The sequence below is a fragment of the Thalassophryne amazonica genome, chromosome 8 (genome assembly GCF_902500255.1).
Source record: "Thalassophryne amazonica chromosome 8, fThaAma1.1, whole genome shotgun sequence".
Classification (NCBI taxonomy): domain Eukaryota; kingdom Metazoa; phylum Chordata; class Actinopteri; order Batrachoidiformes; family Batrachoididae; genus Thalassophryne; species Thalassophryne amazonica.
Window position 1 is genome coordinate 106657353 of NC_047110.1, and position 20488 is coordinate 106677840.

The window sequence follows — 20488 nt, forward strand, 5'->3', positions numbered from 1 at the left end:
TTTATTTGTTGTTATCTATCGTCCTCCTGGTCGTTACTGTGAGTTTCTCTGTGAATTTTCAGAACTTTTGTCTGACTTAGTGCTTAGCTCAGATAAGATAATTATAGTGGGCGATTTTAACATCCACACAGATGCTGAGAATGACAGCCTCAACACTGCATTTAATCTATTATTAGACTCAATTGGCTTTGCTCAAAATGTAAATGAGTCCACCCACCACTTTAATCATATCTTAGATCTTGTTCTGACTTATGGTATGGAAATTGAAGACGCAACAGTATTCCCTGAAAACTCCCTTCTGTCTGATCATTTCTTAATAACATTTACTCTGATGGACTATCCAGCAGTGGGGAATAAGTTTCATTACACTAGAGGTCTTTCAGAAAGCGCTGTAACTAGGTTTAAGGATATGTTTCCTAATGCCATATACCAACACAAAGCAGAGTAGCTACCTAAACTCTGTAAGTGAGATAGAGTATCTCGTCAATAGTTTTACATCCTCATTGAAGACAACTTTGGATGCTGTAGCTCCTCTGAAAAAGAGAGCTTTAAATCAGAAGTGCCTGACTCCGTGGTATAACTCACAAACTCGCAGCTTAAAGCAGATAACCCGTAAGTTGGAGAGGAAATGGTGTCTCACTAATTTAGAAGATCTTCACTTTGCCTAGAAAAAGAGTCTGTTGCTCTATAAAAAAAGCCCTCCGTAAAGCTAGGACATCTTACTACTCATCACTAATTGAAGAAAATAAGAACAACCCCAGGTTTCTTTTCAGCACTGTAGCCAGGCTGACAAAGAGTCAGAGCTCTATTGAGCCGAGTATTCCTTTAACTAGTAATGACTTCATGACTTTCTTTGCTAATAAAATTTTAACTATTAGAGAAAAAATTACTCATAACCATCCCAAAGACGTATCGTTATCTTTGGCTGCTTTCAGTGATGCCGGTATTTGGTTAGACTCTTTCTCTCAGATTGTTCTGTCTGAGTTATTTTCATTAGTTACTTCATCCAAACCATCAACATGTCTATTAGACCCCATTCCTACCAGGCTGCTCAAGGAAGCCCTACCATTATTTAATGCTTCGATCTTAAATATGATCAATCTATCGTTATTAGTTGGCTATGTACCACAGGCTTTTAAGGTGGCAGTAATTAAACCATTACTTAAAAAGCCATCACTTGACCCAGCTATCTTAGCTAATTATAGGCCAATCTCCAACCTTCCTTTTCTCTCAAAAATTCTTGAAAGGGTAGTTGTAAAACAGCTAACTGATCATCTGCAGAGGAATGGTCTATTCGAAGAGTTTCAGTCAGGTTTTAGAATTCATCATAGTACAGAAACAGCATTAGTGAAGGTTACAAATGATCTTCTTATGGCCTCAGACAGTGGACTCATCTCTGTGCTTGTTCTGTTAGACCTCAGTGCTGCTTTTGATATTGTTGACCATAAAATTTTATTACAGAGATTAGAGCATGCCATAGGTATTAGAGGCACTGCGCTGCGGTGGTTTGAATCATATTTATCTAATAGATTACAATTTGTTCATGTAAATGGGGAATCTTCTTCACAGACTAAGGTTAATTATGGAGTTCCACAAGGTTCTGTGCTAGGACCAATTTTATTCACTTTATACATGCTTCCCTTAGGCAGTATTAGACGGCATTGCTTAAATTTTCATTGTTACACAGATGATACCCAGCTTTATCTATCCATGAAGCCAGAGGACACACACCAATTAGCTAAACTGCAGGATTGTCTTACAGACATAAGGACATGGATGACCTCTAATTTCCTGCTTTTAAACTCAGATAAAACTGAAGTTATTGTACTTGGCCCCACAAATCTTAGAAACATGGTGTCTAACCAGATCCTTACTCTGGATGGCATTACCCTGACCTCTAGTAATACTGTGAGAAATCTTGGAGTCATTTGTGATCAGGATATGTCATTCAAAGCGCATATTAAACAAATATGTAAGACTGCTTTTTTGCATTTACGCAATATCTCTAAAATTAGAAAGGTCTTGTCTCAGAGTGATGCTGAAAAACTAATTCATGCATTTATTTCCTCTAGGCTGGACTATTGTAATTCATTATCAGGTTGTCCTAAAAGTTCCCTGAAAAGCCTTCAGTTAATTCAAAATGCTGCAGCTAGAATACTGACGGGGACTAGAAGGAGAGAGCATATCTCACCCATATTGGCCTCTCTTCATTGGCTTCCTGTTAATTCTAGAATAGAATTTAAAATTCTTCTTCTTACTTATAAGGTTTTGAATAGTCAGGTCCCTTCTTATCTTAGGGACCTCATAGTACCATATCACCCCAATAGAGCGCTTCGCTCTCAGACTGCAGGCTTACTTGTAGTTCCTAGGGTTTGTAAGAGTAGAATGGGAGGCAGAGCCTTCAGCTTTCAGGCTCCTCTCCTGTGGAACCAGCTCCCAATTCGGATCAGGGAGACAAGACACCCTCTCTACTTTTAAGATTAGGCTTAAAACTTTCCTTTTTGCTAAAGCTTATAGTTAGGGCTGGATCAGGTGACCCTGAACCATCCCTTAGTTATGCTGCTATAGACTTAGACTGCTGGGGGGTTCCCATAATGCATTGAGTGTTTCTTTCTCTTTTTGCTCTGTATGCACCAGTCTGCATTTAATCATTAGTGATTGATCTCTGCTCCCCTCCACAGCATGTCTTTTTCCCGGTTCTTTCCCTCAGCCCCAACCAGTCCCAGCAGAAGACTGCCCCTCCCTGAGCCTGGTTCTGCTGGAGGTTTCTTCCTGTTAAAAGGGAGTTTTTCCTTCCCACTGTTGCCAAGTGCTTGTTCACAGGGGGTCGTTTTGACCGTTGGGTTTTTTCCATAATTATTGTATGGCTTTGCCTTACAATATAAAGCGCCTTGGGGTAACTGTTTGTTGTGATTTGGCGCTATATAAATAAAATTGATTTGATATGTACATGGTGGTCACAGGCGGCATTTAAATTTTAACAGTGTGGTTGGAGGAGGTACTTTTTACCCTGGCTGAGGGTCAAAAGTCAAATTCTGAATGGCTTTATATCTACTTGTAAAAAAATGCTATTAAAACTCATATACGAGTATATGTTGTCATTAAAAGACTAGCTGTAATATTACAGTGGAAAAAGCAGCAAGGTAAATGAGCACAATGGCAAGGCATACTTCAGATTTATATTTTAATACATAAGGATTTTTTTATCCAGGCATGTATGGGTTCATTAGAGCTTTTCGTCAGCTTGAATACAACTTACAAGGCTTTATTTATAAAAATCCATCGAGAATTATGATGGCAGAAAAAAAAAAAAAAACAGTAAATTCCCCAAGCACAGTAAAATCCTCAAATTTCCACACTTTACATAAAACATTTTTTTTTTCTACCCAGGCACGTATGGGTTCATTAGGAAGAGCAATTAAAGTGCTTTAAAACAAGCCTACTTTTATTCAAATTTGTTATCAAATAGCGACAATAGAGTGAGAAAAGCAGCAGTTTGTCATAATCTCCCCAAATTTCTGCATTTTACATAAAAGTTTTTTTTTTTTTACCCACACATGCATAGGTTCATTGGAAAGAGCTTTCAAAGGGCTTTGAAACAAACCTACATTTATTAAAATCCGTTAAGAAATAGTGACGCTAGTGCAAAAAAAAAAAAAGAAAAAAAAAAGCCAGTTTATTATTTATGATCGGCACATCTCCAACCTTAGTAATGGCACCTTCCTGTCCTGAGCGACGCTAATAGATTGAAGCGCGCACGTCCATTCCAGGTCTCCATTTCCATGGTCACTCCTTTCAGTCTGGTCTGCTTGAGGTTTCTTCCTCAAATCATCAGAGGGAGTTTTTCCTCACCTCTGTCACCTGTGTGCTTACTCTGGGGGTTGGTAAGGTTAGACCTTACTTGTGTTAAGCGCCTTGAGGCAACTTTGTTATGAGTTGGCCCTATATAAATGAAAGAAATTGAATTGAAAAAAAAAAAAAGTAATGAATGTGTACCCACATCAAGGCTGTCTCCAAAACTGAATGAATTTTTCCTCTTACAAAAACCTGACATTTCTTAAAAATTGGGTAGTAACTTGAGAAATTATGATGACAAATCAATATAAGACAACCTCTTTTGTGGAGACGACAACAACAGCAACCCTTCCAGATAAATTGTTCAAAAGGCCATCAAGGCAGCATAATAGTAACGATAAGTGGTATGTGGGCTGCTGCCTGTGAATGACCATGCGCACACACCCACACACACACTGAGGTTTGAAGTTCACAGCAGATGCACTTTCTGGTGTGAGAGCTGTTAATATAAAAACCACAACAGTGAGGTGAAAGTTGCTAATAAGAAAACCAAATTTAGGCTATGTTCACATTACCAGCTGAAGTGACTGCAAACAATACTTATTTGCCTTTGAACAGAACTTGTTCAGTAACAATCTGTCAAAGGCTCTCAATAACTTAAAAAAAAAATAGGTTTGGCTGTACCTCATTTGAGGAATTTCCTGGCTTTAATTCAAGGGGATGATTTAAAAAAAAAAAAAAGGTGCATTTTCAATTAAACTTGTGTGTTCATTCATTATGTAATCCCAACAGAGGCTTGCAAAGCTTGATCACTGGTATAAACAATACACACCACAGAAAAAACAACTCGAAGACCAAAATCACATGGTTATATCACCAAATACCCAATGACTAGCAGAGGGAAGGACAACGCCAGTAAAGGTTTTCCTCGCTACACACCACCTTAGCAGGTGATTTCACCGGTGGTCAAGCCTTTAAGTTGAAATAAGGAGTTGCTGTAGCCACTAGTCAAATTTTTGGCCACCTAAAATTTTGACATTTGAAATCCCATTTCTGTTCAAGGCTATGATTCAAAGAATGAAAGATACCTCAAATTAATGATTTCTTGGCAGAGGTTAATATCTGCAGGTATCACTGCAGACACACCCACTGAATTAACATGGACACTGAAATAAAAAAAATTTAAAAAAAAATGCATTCTGCAGCCATCACACATACACAACTCACCTGATGTGAAAGCTACGTATACTACAACCCCTGGCAAAAATTATGGAATCATGAAAAACAAAAGAACGCTCCAACACATCACTAGTATTTTGTTGCACCACCTCTGGCTTTTATAACAGCTTGCAGTCTCTGAGGCATGGACTTAATGAGTGACAAACAGTACTCTTCATCAATCTGGCTCCAACTTTCTCTGATTGCTGTTGCCAGATCAGCTTTGCAGTTTGGAGCCTTGTCATGGACCATTTTCTTCAACTTCCACCAAAGATTTTCAATTGGATTAAGATCCGGACTATTTGCAGGCCATGACATTGACCCTATGTGTCTTTTTGCAAGGAATGTTTTCACAGTTTTTGCTCTATGGCAAGATGCATCATCATCTTGAAAAATGATTTCATCATCCCCAAACATCCTTTCAATTGATGGGATAAGAAAAGTGTCCAAAATATCAATGTAAACTTGTGCATTTATTGATGATGTAATGACAGCCATCTCCCCAGTGCCTTTACCTGACATGCAGCCCCATATCATCAATGACTGTGGACATTTACATGTTCTCTTCAGACAGTCATCTTTATAAATTTCATTGGAACGGCACCAAACAAAAGTTCCAGCATCATCACCTTGCCCAATGCAGATTCGAGATTCATCACTGAATACGAGGTCTATTAGAAAAGTATCTGACCTTATTATTTTTTTCAAAAACCATATGGATTTGAATCACATGTGATTGCGTCAGACAAGCTTGAACCCTCGTGCGCATGCATGAGTTTTTCCACGCCTGTCGGTTGCGTCATTCGCCTGTGAGCAGGCTTTGAGTGAGGAGTGGTCCAGCCCCCGTGTCGGATTTTCATTGTCAGGAAATGGTGGAATGATTTGGGCTTTTTTTCCCCATCAGAATTTTTTCAGAAACTGTTAGAGACTGGCAGCTGGAAACCATTAGAAAAATTTATCTGGCTTTCGGTGAAAATGTTACGGGCTTGGTAGAGAATAAGGTGTGTTACTGTCGCTTTAAGGACGGCCTCCAGCGGCTGTAGGGCGGCCGCCATCGACAGGCTGAACGACCAACGTCTGGATCCGTGACCATCATGTGCCATTGCTCTGGTTATCACAAGAGCTGGACATCAACCATTTTCCGGCAGATTTCACTTTTAACAAGAGATTTTGTCATGGAAAGCCGAGCGGAGGCTTCGCGCATCACGATGGATTCGCTACTGGAGCGAGAAAAAACCCGCTCCGTTTTGGTCTCACAGGACAGCTTTGAGATGGCGTTCAGACAGCGAAGCCTCCGCTCCTCTTTCCATGACAAAAACTCCTGTAACAGTGGAATGTGCTGTTCATTTCCAAACTGGACGCTGTGTTTTATCCGGGACGTCGTCTGACTAGCACAGGAATTGTGAAAAGACATGGACATCAGCACTTTTTCGGCACACTGAGACAGACGTGCGGAGGAATTCCGCGCGTCGGGGCGGTGCCGCATGGCGCACAGCAACGCTGTGATGAAGCCTCACGGGACATGTTCTGGCATGTCCAGGCACATCCACAATTTCTCGGATAATCACTTGATGGAAAAACCACCGACAGCTGTCTGAAAGCCATCTCAAAGCCGTCCTGTGAGACCAAAACGGAGGTGGTTTTGTCTCGCTCCAGTAGCTAATCCATCATGACGCGCAAAGCCTCCGCTCGGCTTTCCATGACAAAATCTCTTGTTAAAAGTGAAATCTGCCGGAAAATGGTTGATGTCCAGCTCGTGATAACCAGAGAAATGGCTCACAATGGTCACGGATCCAGACAGCCATCCGTTTAGAAATGAAATGGTCGTTCAGCCTGTTGATGGTGGCTTCGGAGCGCGGCGCGCCCCACAGCCACTGGGGGCCATCCTTAAAGCGACAGTAACACTCCTTATTCGCTACCAAGCCCGTAACATTTTCACCGAAAGCCAGATTAATTTTTCTAATGGTTTCCAGCTGCCAGTCTCTAACAGTTTCTGAAAAAAACTCTGATGGAAAAAAAGCCCAAATCATTCCGCCATTTCCTGACAATGAAAATCCGACGAGGGGGCTGGACCACTCCTCACAGGCAAATGACGCAACCGACAGGCGTGGAAAAACTCACGCATGCGCACAAGGGTTCAAGCTTGTCTGACGCAATCACACGTGATTCAAATCCATATGGTTTTTGAAAAAAATAATAAGGTCGGATACTTTTCTAATAGATCTCGTATGACTTTCATCCAGTCATCCACAGTCCACGATTGCTTTTCCTTAGCCCATTGTAACCTTGTTTTTTCTCTTTAGGTGTTAATGATGGCTTTCGTTTAGCTTTTCTGTATGTAAATCCCATTTCCTTTAGGCGGTTTCTTACAGTTCGGTCACAGACGTTGACTCCAGTTTCCTCCCATTCGTTCCTCATTTGTTTTGTTGTGCATTTTCGATTTTTGAGACATATTGCTTTAAGTTATTATTATTTGGTTCTAAAAATAGCCTTTTTAGTTTTATAAGTGGTTATTTCTTGCTTGCCTTTACATAATATATGACAAAGAGGATATATTTACACACAAACTAAATAGTTTTGTAGGTAGCTACCATCCTGTGACGTCACCATGCTAATGTCCACAAAATAAGTTCAGAGGTGGTATTAGGTTCCAAAAACAGCATTTCCGGTTTTACAAGTATTTATTTCTCGCTAGCTTTTCCATAATATATGAGAAACATGTCTATAAACACACAAACTCGGCCACATGCGGTGTGCAGCCAGTACATTCTGAGTGCCGGTCCCAAGCCCGGATAAATGAGGAGGGTTGCGTCAGGAAGGGCATCCGGCGTAAAACAAGCCAACCCAACTATGCAGACTCAGAATCGAATTCCCATACCGGATCGGTCGCGGCCCGGGTTAACAACCTATTGCCCAACAGGGTGCCGGTGGAAATTGGGCTACTGCTGGGCGAAGACGACGACGACGATGAAGAGGAGGAAAACGTTGCCACGAACAGCGGGAGAAGAAGAAAACTAGAAGGGTGGAAATGAGAGTGGGGACTTTGAATGTTGGTAGTATGACTGGTAAAGGGAGAGAGCTGGCTGATATGATGGAGAGGAGAAAGGTAGACATATTGTGTGTGCAAGAGACCAAGTGGAAGGGAAGTAAGAGCAGGAGCATCGGCGGTGGGTACAAGTTGTTGTACCATGGTGAGGACAGAAAGAGAAATGGTGTTGGGGTCATTTTAAAGGAAGAGTATGTTAAAAGTGTGTTGGAGGTTAAGCGAGTGTCTGACAGGGTGATGAGTGTGAAGTTGGAAATTGAAGGGGTGATGATGAATATCATCAGTGCATATGCCCCACAGGTAGGTTGTGAGATGAAGGAGAAAGAAGATTTCTGGAGTGTGTTAGATGAGGTGGTGGAGAGCGTGCCCAAGCATGAAAGAGTGGTGATAGGAGCAGACTTCAATGGGCATGTTGGTGAAGGGAACAGAGGTGATGAGGAAGTAATGGGTAGATATGGTATCAAGGATAGGAATGGGGAAGGACAGATGGTAGTTGATTTTGCAAAAAGGATGGAAATGGCTGTGGTGAATACCTACTTTAAGAAAAGGGAGGAGCATAGGGTAACATAAGAGTGGAGGAAGGTGCACACAGGTGGACTACATTCTTTATAGGAGATGCAAGCTAAAAGAAATCACAGACTGTAAGGTGGTAGCAGGAGAGAGTGTCACTAGACAGCATAGGATGGTTGTTTGTAGGATGACTTTAGAGGTAAAGAAGAAGAAGAGAGTGAGAGCTCAACAAAGGATCAGATGGTGGAAGCTGAAGGAGGAAGACTGTTGTGTGAAATTTAGCGAGCAGGTGAGAGAAGCACTAGTTGGAGGGGAAGCAATTTTGGACAACTGGAAGAGTACTGCAGATGTGGTGAGGGAGACAGCTAGGACAGTACTGGGTATGACATTTGGACAGTGGAAGGAAGACAAGGAGACTTGGTGGTGGAATAAAGAGGTCCAGGAAAGCATAAGGAGAAAGAGGTTGGCGAGAACGTTTTGGGATAGTCGGAGAGATGAAGAAAGTAGACAGGAGTACAAGGAGATGCGGCGTAAGGCAAGAAGAGAAGTGGCAAAAGCAAAGGAAAAGGCATATTGCGAGCTGTACAAGAAGTTGAATAGTAAGGAAGGAGAAAAGGACTTGTACCGATTGGCCAGACAAAGGGACAGAGCTGGAAAGGATGTGCAGCAGGTTAGGGTGGTAAAAGATGCACATGGTAATGTGCTGACAAGTGAGGAATGTGTGCTGAGAAGGTGGAGGGAATATTTCGAAGAGTTGATGAATAAAGAAAATGAGCGAGAGAAAAGGCTGGATGATGTGGTGAGAGTAAATCAGGAAGTAAAAGAGATTAGCAAGGAAGAAGTGAGGGCTGCTATGAAGAGGATGAAGAGTGGAAAGGCAGTTGGTCCAGATGACATTCCAATGGAGGCATGGAAATGTCTAGGAGAGATGGCAGTAGAGTTTCTAACCAGATTGTTTAATAATATCTTGGAAAGTGAGAGGATGCCTGAGGAGTGGAGACGAAGTGTGCTGGTTCCTATTTTCAAGAACAAGGGTGATGTGCAGAGCTGCAGTAACTACAGAGGCATAAAGCTGATCAGCCACAGCATGAAGTTATGGGAAAGAGTAGTAGAAGCTAGGCTTAGAAAACAGGTGAAGATCTGTGAGCAGCAATATGGTTTCATGCCGAGAAAGAGCACTACAGATGCAATGTTTGCTCTGAGAATACTGTTGGAAAAGTATAGCGAAGGACAGAAAGAGTTATATTGTGTTTGTGGACTTAGAAAAAGCTTATGATAGGGTGCCAAGAGAAGAGTTGTGGCATTGTATGAGGAAGTCTGGAGTGGCAGAGAAGTATGTTAGGGTAGTACAGGACATGTACAAGAATAGTGTGACAGCGGTGAAATGCGCAGTCGGAATGACAGACTCATTCAAGGTGGAGGTGGGATTACACCAAGGATCAGCTCTGAGTCCTTTCTTGTTTGCAGTGGTGATGGACAGGTTGACAGATGAGATCAGACAGGAGTCCCCATGGACTATGATGTTTGCAGATGACATTGTGATCTGTAGTGAGAGTAGAGAGCAAGTTGAGTCTAGTCTGGAGAAGTGGAGATATGCTTTGGAGAGAAGGGGAATGAAAGTCAGTAGAAGCAAGACTGAGTACATGTGTGTGAATGAGAGGGAGCCCAGTGGAATAGTGCAGTTACAAGGAGTAGAAGTGGTGAAAGTAGATGAGTTTAAATATTTGGGGTCAATTGTTCAAAGTAATGGAGAGTGTGGTAGAGAGGTGAAGAAGAGAGTGCAGGCAGAGTGGAGTGGGTGGAGAAAGGTGGCAGGAGTGATTTGTGACCGAAGAATATCAGCAAGAGTGAAGGGGAAAGTTTACAAAACAGTAGTGAGACCAGCTATGTTGTATGGTTTAGAGACAGTGGCACTAACAAAAAGACAGGAGGCAGAGCTGGAGGTGGCAGAGCTGAAGATGTTGAGATTCTCTTTGGGAGTGACAAGAATGGACAAGATTAGGAATGAACATATCAGAGGGACAGCTCAGGTGGGACGGTTTGGAGACAAAGTCAGAGAGGCGAGATTGAGATGGTTTGGACATGTGCAGAGGAGGGACCCAGGGTATATAGGGAGAAGGATGCTGAGGATGGAGCCACCAGGCAGGAGGAGAAGAGGGAGACCAAAGAGGAGGTTCATGGATGTGCTGAGAGAGGACATGCAGGTGGTTGGTGTGACAGAGGAAGATACAGAGGACAGGGTGAGATGGAAACGATTGATCTGCTGTGGCGACCCCTGACGGAAACATCCGAAAGACAAAGAAGAAGATGTCTATAAACACACAAAATGAAGTGGTTTTGGAGAGACCAGCCACTGATGTCACTGTACAGCTCTATGCTGATTGGCTGTCACACCTGCCACTCAAAAATAATGGAACAGGTTCACACAGAATGTGAGTTTTTAACTTCTTAAAATACCTTTTAAAATATGACAAGGTTAGTCATCTTTGAACTTGTCCAAGGTCTGTGTCCCAAGAATTTTCCATGTGAGTTTGAAGACTGTGGCCGTAATAGAACTGGACTTATGCTGTACACAGACAGACTGATGGACAGAAGGACAGACGCCAGGTCTTCGCAATACCCAATGTCCATATGTTGGCCTCCGGTAAAAATGCCAGATAAAATCTTATCAGGATGCAGTGTGTCAGATTATCTTTTTCACAATGAAACATGACTTGGAATATCCTGGGGTTTTTTCCCAACTTGGGCAATAATTGTAACATCCATAGTCCAGATAACTAGAAGTCCACGGTCAAACCTGCACTCTGGACGTCTTTCTTTGTTGTCACAGTTTATATGGCTGGTGAATAAAAGCTACTTTTGGATCTTATATCAACCAACAGGCGGCTATAAAGAGAAAGTACTGTGATATTTGTATTGCTCATGTTTTCTCCAATTTCCTGCACTTATAAACCTTATTATCATCTCTTTTCAAGTAGCACATAATTGTGATCACTGCACCCACACGCTGAAAACGCATGACAAAAACAGGCACATCCTGATAATGATGTTTTGTGGCCTGGTTATCCAATATTTCACTGGTTTCACTCTGACATTGAATGAAAAAGTTACGACAGTGTGCAAGCAAAAGAAGACCACTAGCAGTGTCTGTTCTGGTGACACCAATGGTGTTCACTTTCTACCCGCATCTTAAAAAACTGTATCACTGCCAAAGCACCAACATCCATTACATCATCCATTACAATGACATGTCTTCTTCCATGAGTTCATACAATTGATGTCTTTTGTTTATCAAATCAAATCAATTCAAATCAATTTTATTTATGTAGCGCCAAATCACAACAAACAGTTGCCCTAAGGCGCTTTATATTGTAAGGCAAAAGCTATACAATAATTACAGAAAAACAGATTAAATTACAGAAAAAAATTACAGATTGTGATAATAAATGCTTTATTATCACAATCAACATTTTATGCTCTGTTTTTCTCGGTGTGCACTGCCTGGTATTCAAAAAATCTCTGGTAGCAATGTGCAGGAACAGATGGTCATTTTCATCATTCAGCAGCACATTTTGCTGTTTGGTAAAGATATTTATTCACATTTGCTTGCAACAATGATCGACAAAAATATGAGAAAAATCTTTCATATCGTATCTGAGGTTGGTTTTAGCATATATTTAGAAATTTATCTGCATTTTTTTCATATTTGATTTCCTCAATACTAACAGCCATTTTGTCACAGTTCACGTCCTTCACGCAGAAGAGACTAGTGGCTGACAGATATATGCTTTTCAATGGCCAATATCAACATTTAAAAGAGCAGGGCGGCCAGTATCTTTATGGGGGGGGGGGGGGGGGGCAGGTTGGATTAATTCTAACCATCCGTGGCATAGAGACACCTATCTGCTCAACTTCCATCATCAGTATGACATTGTTTTGTCACCATGTCACATTTTTGTCTGACCAACAGTAAATTGCTTAGATTAAGCAGACTCGCTCACTGCTACTGCCACACTAACTATGTGCATTTTCCCATACAAAGGACTGCATCAAATTAGGGATGGGACCGATCCGATCTCGGACTGATATCAGGTTCCAATACAGACGTAATTCACGTATCGGAAAATACAGATGCAATCCACGACATTTTCCAATACCGGAGAAGAGTCACTGTGAATCCTCTCAACTCATGTTGTTTGCTCTCTGCTTGTTTACTGCCAAGTGGGAGGATGGGAGGTTTTTGAAGCCGGGCTGTTTAAGAGAGCTCTCTTCCGCAGTGTTCTAGCTGCGGTTAGCGGCAAATTTCCATCCGGCTCTCAGGTTTAAATTGTCTGTTCTTCAAGCAGAGATTTTCTGAAAACTTAACTGTTGCTGAAAATGTGTGCTAAAAAGTTAGCTGCTTCACTGTCCCGAGGCTGTCAAACGCTATGAAAAGCCAGCTCAGCGTGCAGCCGAGGAGCACAGCGAACAGAGATTCTGTCCACTGAAAGGGGAAAAAAGTCTCCATTAAAATACTGTGCGTGAGCGTCGGTAATGATACATTTATCTGACAGTTGAAAGGCTACCTGTTTCCAAAAAGTTCAAAGTTTGAGCAGCATGAAAACAGGGAGAGGAACAAAAACAGAGACAGAGGGAGAGAGAAAGCGAGTGAGAGAGAGGGAGAGAGACAAGCAGAGGACATAATTTTTCATTTTTACTCTGTAACGCTTGCTTTGACAATGTAAACATATCTCCCATATCAATAAAGCTCCACTGAAATTGAAAATTGAGGAGAGACAGACAGACAGAGTGCTGTCTTTTCTCTTTAAGTCTATAAAAATAAAAGTAATTAATTCTTTCACTAAAACATCACATCTAGGCTTTCATCTTAGATGCACCTTCTGGCAAATTATAGCTGAACTTTCAAGTCTCCTTTTTAAGAAAATCCTCATATAAAGTCAACAATAATGATAATAATAATATTAAAGCAAACAGAGTTCTGGTATCGGATCGGAAAAGTATTGGTATTGGCAGATATCCAAATTCAGGTATCAAGATCAGAAGTGTAAAATTGTGGATCGTGCATCCCTATATCAAAAATAAATACAGACAGTAAACACTGTATTATGTTATTAAGAGCAGCAAAAATTAACTGCCCCAAGCTTTGAAATCGAGCAGTTTAAGCCTTACTGTTTCTCTGATAACACAGTTATCCAGCATTGACATCTGCTCAGGGAATGGCAAATCTGGTGCATGGGGAAGATCCAGCATTGTTCCACAGCCACATTAACTAGGATGCCTTTCTCTGTCTATGGTGCTGGCGTCGCCGTCACCAATTGAACCATCCCCCCTGCCTACACTGTGCATGCGTCATTTTGGAGCGTCAGCATTGTCATTTCTAAGTGTCAGCTGTGATTATCACCTTGTTTCTGCTTAAAACTGCACTCCAGTCATCATCTATCTCAGCGACAGATATCTGAAGCTTTTGAACAACAATCATTTCCACATAAATTCAGCATTATTTCATGATAAAAGACGGCAGACCAATCAGAGCGCAGCAGCTGCACGGCAGACGTCTGACATGCAGCTGCGCATACATCATTTCAGTGCATCAGTAGCAAAATGAGGCAATTATCACCTCATTTCTGCTTAAAACAGCCTCTTAAAACAGACTTCAGAGTGATTTAAGAGGTTTTACCTTATCTGATGGTTAATAATCACATTATTCCCTTTGATTGCTTTGGGTGAAGAGAGTCTGTCTCAGACGAGGTGCTGTGGTCCCAAATGACGCATGCGCAGTGAAGGCAGGGCAAACCAATTTTTAGGGGCGGACCGTTCGGTCTGCAATACCAGCATACATTTTTTTGTTTAACTTTTAGAGGTGGGCGATACCGGGAATTTTGGTATTGATCCGATACCAAGTAAATACAGGCCCAGTATTGCCGATATCGATACCAATACTTTTTCATATTTCAATCAATCAATCAATTTTTTTTTTTTTTATATAGCGCCAAATCACAACAAACAGTTGCCCCAAGGCGCTTTATATTGTAAGGCAAGGCCATACAATATAAAGCTTCATAGATCCAAAGGATCCAAAAGACCTAGGATAGAATTTTGCCAAACATTGTACGTGACAACAAAATGCTTTATTATCACAATCAACATTTTTGTTTAAAAAAAAATAGCACTCAACACAACTTAAAACAAAATCTCCTGAGGTAGAGGGCTGACAGACCACAATACAAGGGTGCGCTACTCCGTGTTGTGTGACACAGCGCAGCGCTGCTCTTACAGACAGAGAGTAGGCTTTGATGAATCTGCGTGCGCAGCAGTCAGTGTGTGCGGGAGAGAAAAAAGCTTGAGTATCAATCTTTTTACACGAGGATCGTTCAAAGTACTCACTACCGGCCGAAATTTTGCCGACAGAACGCCGATAATTTCTCATAAACAGAACAGTTACTGAAATAATGTCTGTGTCTGCAATGTAAAATGTCCTTGCACTGTTTGTCCAGTAGATGGAGCTCTGACTCCATTCAACTGAGAGCTGCTTACCGTCACACTGCACTGATCGGCTGACAAAAGCATACAAGTAAGTTTATAAGGATCTATATCCTTATCCTGAACCTATATCTAAGTTGCAGCAGCAAGAGGTACAAGATCAGATGTATTTCACAACTCTTTTTAAGGATATGTATTTGCTAATTTCACAAAGGTTTAATTCTTGATTGCATTTTTGAACTTGAAAATTCTTTTCTGTTATAAAGTTAATCAATATGAGGACAAAGCTTCAGCTTTTAGCTCATACCTTTTTGTTAAGGGTCCAAAAAAAAGAACATTTTATTAATTTTAAAAAAATAATAATATCGGCTGATTTATCGGCTATCTGCATTTTTTTTTTCATCCAAATATCGTTATCAGCATCGGCCTCAAAAAATCCATATCGGTCGGGCTCTAAGAGAAAGTGAATCAGTAGTGCAGCAATGCAATAATGCAAATTGGGCTGACATAAATACAAGGTAAAATCGAACAAAGGGATCCCTTGCATTAGAGTGTCTTACAGAAGATGGTGGAAATGACAAATTATTTAAACAGTGAAAAGCAACAGCTCTTAGCTGGGAACAGACAGCAGTTCTGACCATCGTGATCTGCTGGCAGCCTCTGCCGAGACAAAACCTGCACTGTCACAACATGTCATAACAGAAGAAGAAGCCAGTGTCTGAACCACCCCAGGTGATTGACTGATTGATTGATTGATTTTTATTCGTATAAATTGTAAACATGTGTAAAATAATACAGTATAAAAATGTATTAAATAAATATGGGTACATAATATACTGGGTAACAGAAAAAAGCATAAACGCTTGTTTCCATTGTGGCCCAACAATGCTACAATGGAATACATTTGTGTGCAGGTACCTGTGTGATGGAGGTTTTCAAGTTTCTCTCAGCAGGATTAATGCTGCCGAAGAAATCGTGTGTGTTCCAGGCCTGTTTACACTGCTAGCATACTAGCTCTGCTTAGCACTCTTCACTTGGTCGCTCCAACCGAGGTCAGCATTAATTAGTATTCAACCAGACCATTGACCGGCACTTAGATTTCTGACAGCCTGCTTGTCAAAGTGTGGGGCGTTTCTCCACATTTTCTCCATAGCAGCACTGACTAAAATTAGCATACAGCTGCTAGCTCACTGTCATGACTTGGCCAGCGAGCTAACGACCCTCCTCGATATATGACCACAACCATCACAGAAAAACATCACGGGTTTATCAACAAAACGACGGCAAACGGCGACGCTTTCTCGCCTTGTGTACTTACAAGACACACGCCCGTCCGGCGACGTCCGTCTGTCCATTGAACAGCGCTGGGAATCATCCAACAGCGACGTACAGAACTGTGACATAAACGATTTTCAATCGGTGACCCAGTTTCTCTTCACCGTCATGCCTGTCGGACCACTAACCTAGTTTTCCCACCAATAGCGTTCGTGGAACCGCCTTAGGTGCACCGCTAGCCAATCAGATAGGAGTTTATGACGGGAAATTATGAGTGGCGTGCCGATTGGCCAATGGCAGGCAGGGTAGGACGGAATGCAGAGGCTACTTGTGTGTCATCGCGTTACGAGAGGAGTTGGCTGTTTGCCTAATTACCTATTTTTGTTGTGTACAGCCTACAAATGTTATGTACAACAAATATAACTTTGGAAGCTGTGCAGCCCCGCCGGAAAAAAAGGCTGAAACTGCAATCTGTACCATAAAATAGCAACACAAGGACACATGAATGAGAAAATCACAGGACAGTACTTATTTTATGGGTGAATGAGTGAATTTGAGGCATCACTGTAAAGCGCTTTGACCATGTAGGCGCTATAATGCAAACCATTTACCTGTCTCTGTCATAGGACAAGACACTTCATCTGCATTGTCCCCATCCATCCAGTTGTAGATGGGTACCACTAGCCTTATTGGCTGGGGGATGTAACCTGCGTCAAACTGGTGTCCCGTTCAGGACGAGGGGGTAATCGTCGACTGTCATTCAATTTACGCTATAGAATTAGAGGATAAGAACCCGCACCAGTGAGCCTCAGGGCCTATGTCTTAAGTCTTACTTCTTGTAAAATGTATGGTGGCCATCCCGGGGTGGTAGCTGCAGCCAGGAATGGGCCAACACTTAAAAATGTTCCTATCATACTGGAAAGTATACCACATTATTTGCCTAATCATAATGATTCCAATAAGGCATAGTTTGGACTGGCTGTGACTGAAGGATTTGTAGTTATGGGGTAAAAACTGCAACAACAAAAAAAATCCTGCAAAAAAAAAGAAATAAATAAAATAATAATAATAATAATAATAATAATAATAATAATAATAATAATTGGTAAAAAAAGTGATGGAAATTATTGGTTGCATTAATAGGGTTTTTAAAAAGAATAGTCCGCACCATCTGTCCTGCATAGTTATCACATTTATGAAGTAACATATGTCGCGTCATGTCATAGAGTCCAATGGATGCCAACCTTGACTGACCTTTACTATGGAGACCAAAGCATTGAGCACAGTCAGAACTACTCCATTTATTGATCCTATTAGCTCAGCCAGTAATTTGCATCACTTTTTACCAAAATTGGAACAATTATCATTTTTGCAGTTTTTGCCCCACAACTTAACATTCAGTTATAGATAGTCCAAACCTTTTGGAATCTTTATGATAAGACAAATAATGTAGTATACTTTCCAATATGATTGAAGCATTTTTAAATTTTGGCCCCTGTGTACTTCTTCACTGACCCGTACCTGGCTATAGCTGCCACCCTGGGATGACCACCATACTTTTTTGTGTCGGCCATGGTACACTGAGGCTGGACTGTAAGTGTCATTTTAAGCTGTACTGATTAGGTCAAAATTGACAACTGGCTCATAAAACAGCCAAAAAACAAAATTAGACACTATTCCTTCTTCTGCTGGACAACAAATCATTAGAACAATCTGACAGATAAAGTGATTATAGCATCAACAATTTCCTCCTTTGAATGGTGTCTGGATAAGCATGGGAAGGATCACCCAGTGAAATTGAGTTGCACAGAGACTTCCAGTCTCTCACATAGCTGCAGGAACTCAAGTGTTGGTCAGAAAGAGCTGGTGTCAGAGACTGCTGAAGCCCAGACAGCCCAAACAGGTGTATCTTTAAGTGATATGTTACAGAAAAAAAACCCTAGAGAGCGTTCGACACCTGCAATCGAAATGTCAAATATGAATCATTCAAATTAATTCTGTGATTCTGTGAAACCATCATATTCAGTTCTGTGTGCATTCGTCATACTCACCTCATATTCTTTACTAAAAAAAAAGCTGCTATATGGTGAGCTGCAGGCAGGGGTGTGCATGCACCCCCCACCCCCACCATCACCCAGTATATTTCACACTTGTTTTTATCATCCAGTTTGTTTTTGATAAGGCATACTGCAGGTTTTTGCTCATTTGATTAATAACACTGTGATAATATTAGTATGCAACAGTGTATCTTTCACCTATTCCTCAAAAAACAATTCAAAATATTCTTTCTATATAAGCACTGGGCGCAAATTTTGACCTTGGTCTGTGACTTTTACTTTTAATCAGTGGATCCTCAGGTACTGTTGGAATAACTTTCTGTCAAATGAACGGTTACTGAGGGAGAGCTAGATGAGAAGTATGACATTTCGCCCATGTGATGCATGTCTATGTGCATGATCCAGCACACAGGTGCCTCAGTGTTGAGGACCCCAGCAGCTGGAGAAGGCCAAGGATACTTTCACATTATACCTGGCTACAGGTGAATACTTTTTAGAGGTGGGGTGTTAGGATTTTACATTTTTCTGTGTGTGTCTTCTTCTGTGCTTCCCCTCCACCGGCATGCATGCTTGTGTTGTGAGTGTTGTGGCTGATCTGCTTGTCACTCACACCTGCAGTCAATCAGCTGCTCTAGTGCAGTTTAAAAGACCAGCTCATTCATCCGCTCCTTGCCAGTTTGTTGAGTTACCTCCTGTAGTACACTTGGATGTAGTGCTTAGTGCTCTCAACATTCTGTTCAGGTGAACTGCTTTTTGAGACTTGAATTAACTTTGTTTGTTTCCTGTATTATCTCAGCTGGCCACGCCCAGTCTCACCACCTGTTTTGCCCACGCCAAGTCTTCAGACCAGCTGGACTTCAAGGACAATTTTGTTCACCACTACCACCACCACCTAACTTGTAACCAGTACTGGACCACCCTGAACTTTGCACTTTTTGTAAACAAAATCATCATTTTTACTAAATGTTAAGTGCCTGTGTCTGCATTTTGGGCCCAATTTAAATATCTGCATAACATGGGGAGCAGCTTTGATCCATTAACAAATGTAAAAATAAAATAAAATAAAAAGTAGGATGCTGTAAAGCAGGTGCAACCTTCAGTAGCTGTGATTGGAGAGAGGTTTGAGTCTTTCTTCATGTGAATTCTGCCTAAAATTAAAAGGGTTGCTCAGATGTTGAAGCTGTTGACATTGGTGGGTGAGTGTGTTTATGTAAATGGGTGAATGTGAATCATAATTGTAAAGCGCTTTGAGCGGCTGATGCGGCTGGAAAAGCGCTATATAAATGCAGTCCATTTACCATTTATTTTGTTATTTAAAGCTACAGTGTGTAGGATGTGGTGCCATCTAGTGGTGAGGTTGCAAATTGCATGATACTTTCACTGGCCTCCATGAGCCCCCCCCCCCCCCCATGCAGATAAGCTCACAAAAACACATCAATTTGTTGTTGCAGGTAATTACACATTAATGAACAGATAGTTGTGAACACTATTCCATTTCTTAAATCTTACACACTGCAGCTTTAACAATCAATTGAGGTGACAGTGAATAACAAAGCAGACACACAACAGACTCCAGCAGCATCATCTGAGTGAAAGCAGAAGTGTCCCAGAAAAAAGAAGAAAAAAACTTCATGCTGCTGAAGGATGGAAGAAAACACTCTCCCTGAACTTATTGGCACTCCTGGTGAGTTTCAGTGGGTCAGAACTTATTCACATCACATGTTTCTGTAGAATCTGAGTTGATAACCAGCTGGAAATCACAGATGTTGACTTAAAAAAAAAAAAAAATAAAATTTTAAAATCTTACATCTAACATTGACCTTGCAAGGAAACTGCTCTCACAATTTTAATGCATGTTGTAATTTTAAAAATGCACAATAATAAACGAAATGAAAGAACAGGAAGCACAGCAGGATATTTGTACCTTGTTTGATACCTGACACACTTACAGCTTGTCTTGAAGGATATTTTGTGCATTTAGAATTAAGTATCCAGACATCAGTGACTCCAGGGTCTCATCATTTGTTCTGATTTATTCATCCATCTGGTCTTGGTGCTCCAGTTCTTTGCTTCTCATGCAGGAGGAAAATAGATCACTACGTGCATG

General features: G+C 41.2%; 1 protein-coding gene across 3 annotated transcripts in view; it reads right to left on the reverse strand.

The window, feature by feature from the left end:
- The window catches only part of LOC117516257 (aryl hydrocarbon receptor nuclear translocator-like protein 1), a 79994-nt gene extending 63483 nt beyond the window's left edge, over positions 1-16511 (reverse strand). For 2 of the 3 annotated variants that reach the window (XR_004562344.1, XM_034177185.1), the window contains exon 1: positions 16368-16510. The gene's annotated coding sequence lies outside the window, so the exon portion shown is untranslated. Of the gene's footprint in view, positions 1-16367 lie in introns of all 3 variants that reach the window. The other variant, XM_034177186.1, reaches the window with a different exon arrangement.
- Positions 16512-20488: the final 3977 nt, after the last annotated feature.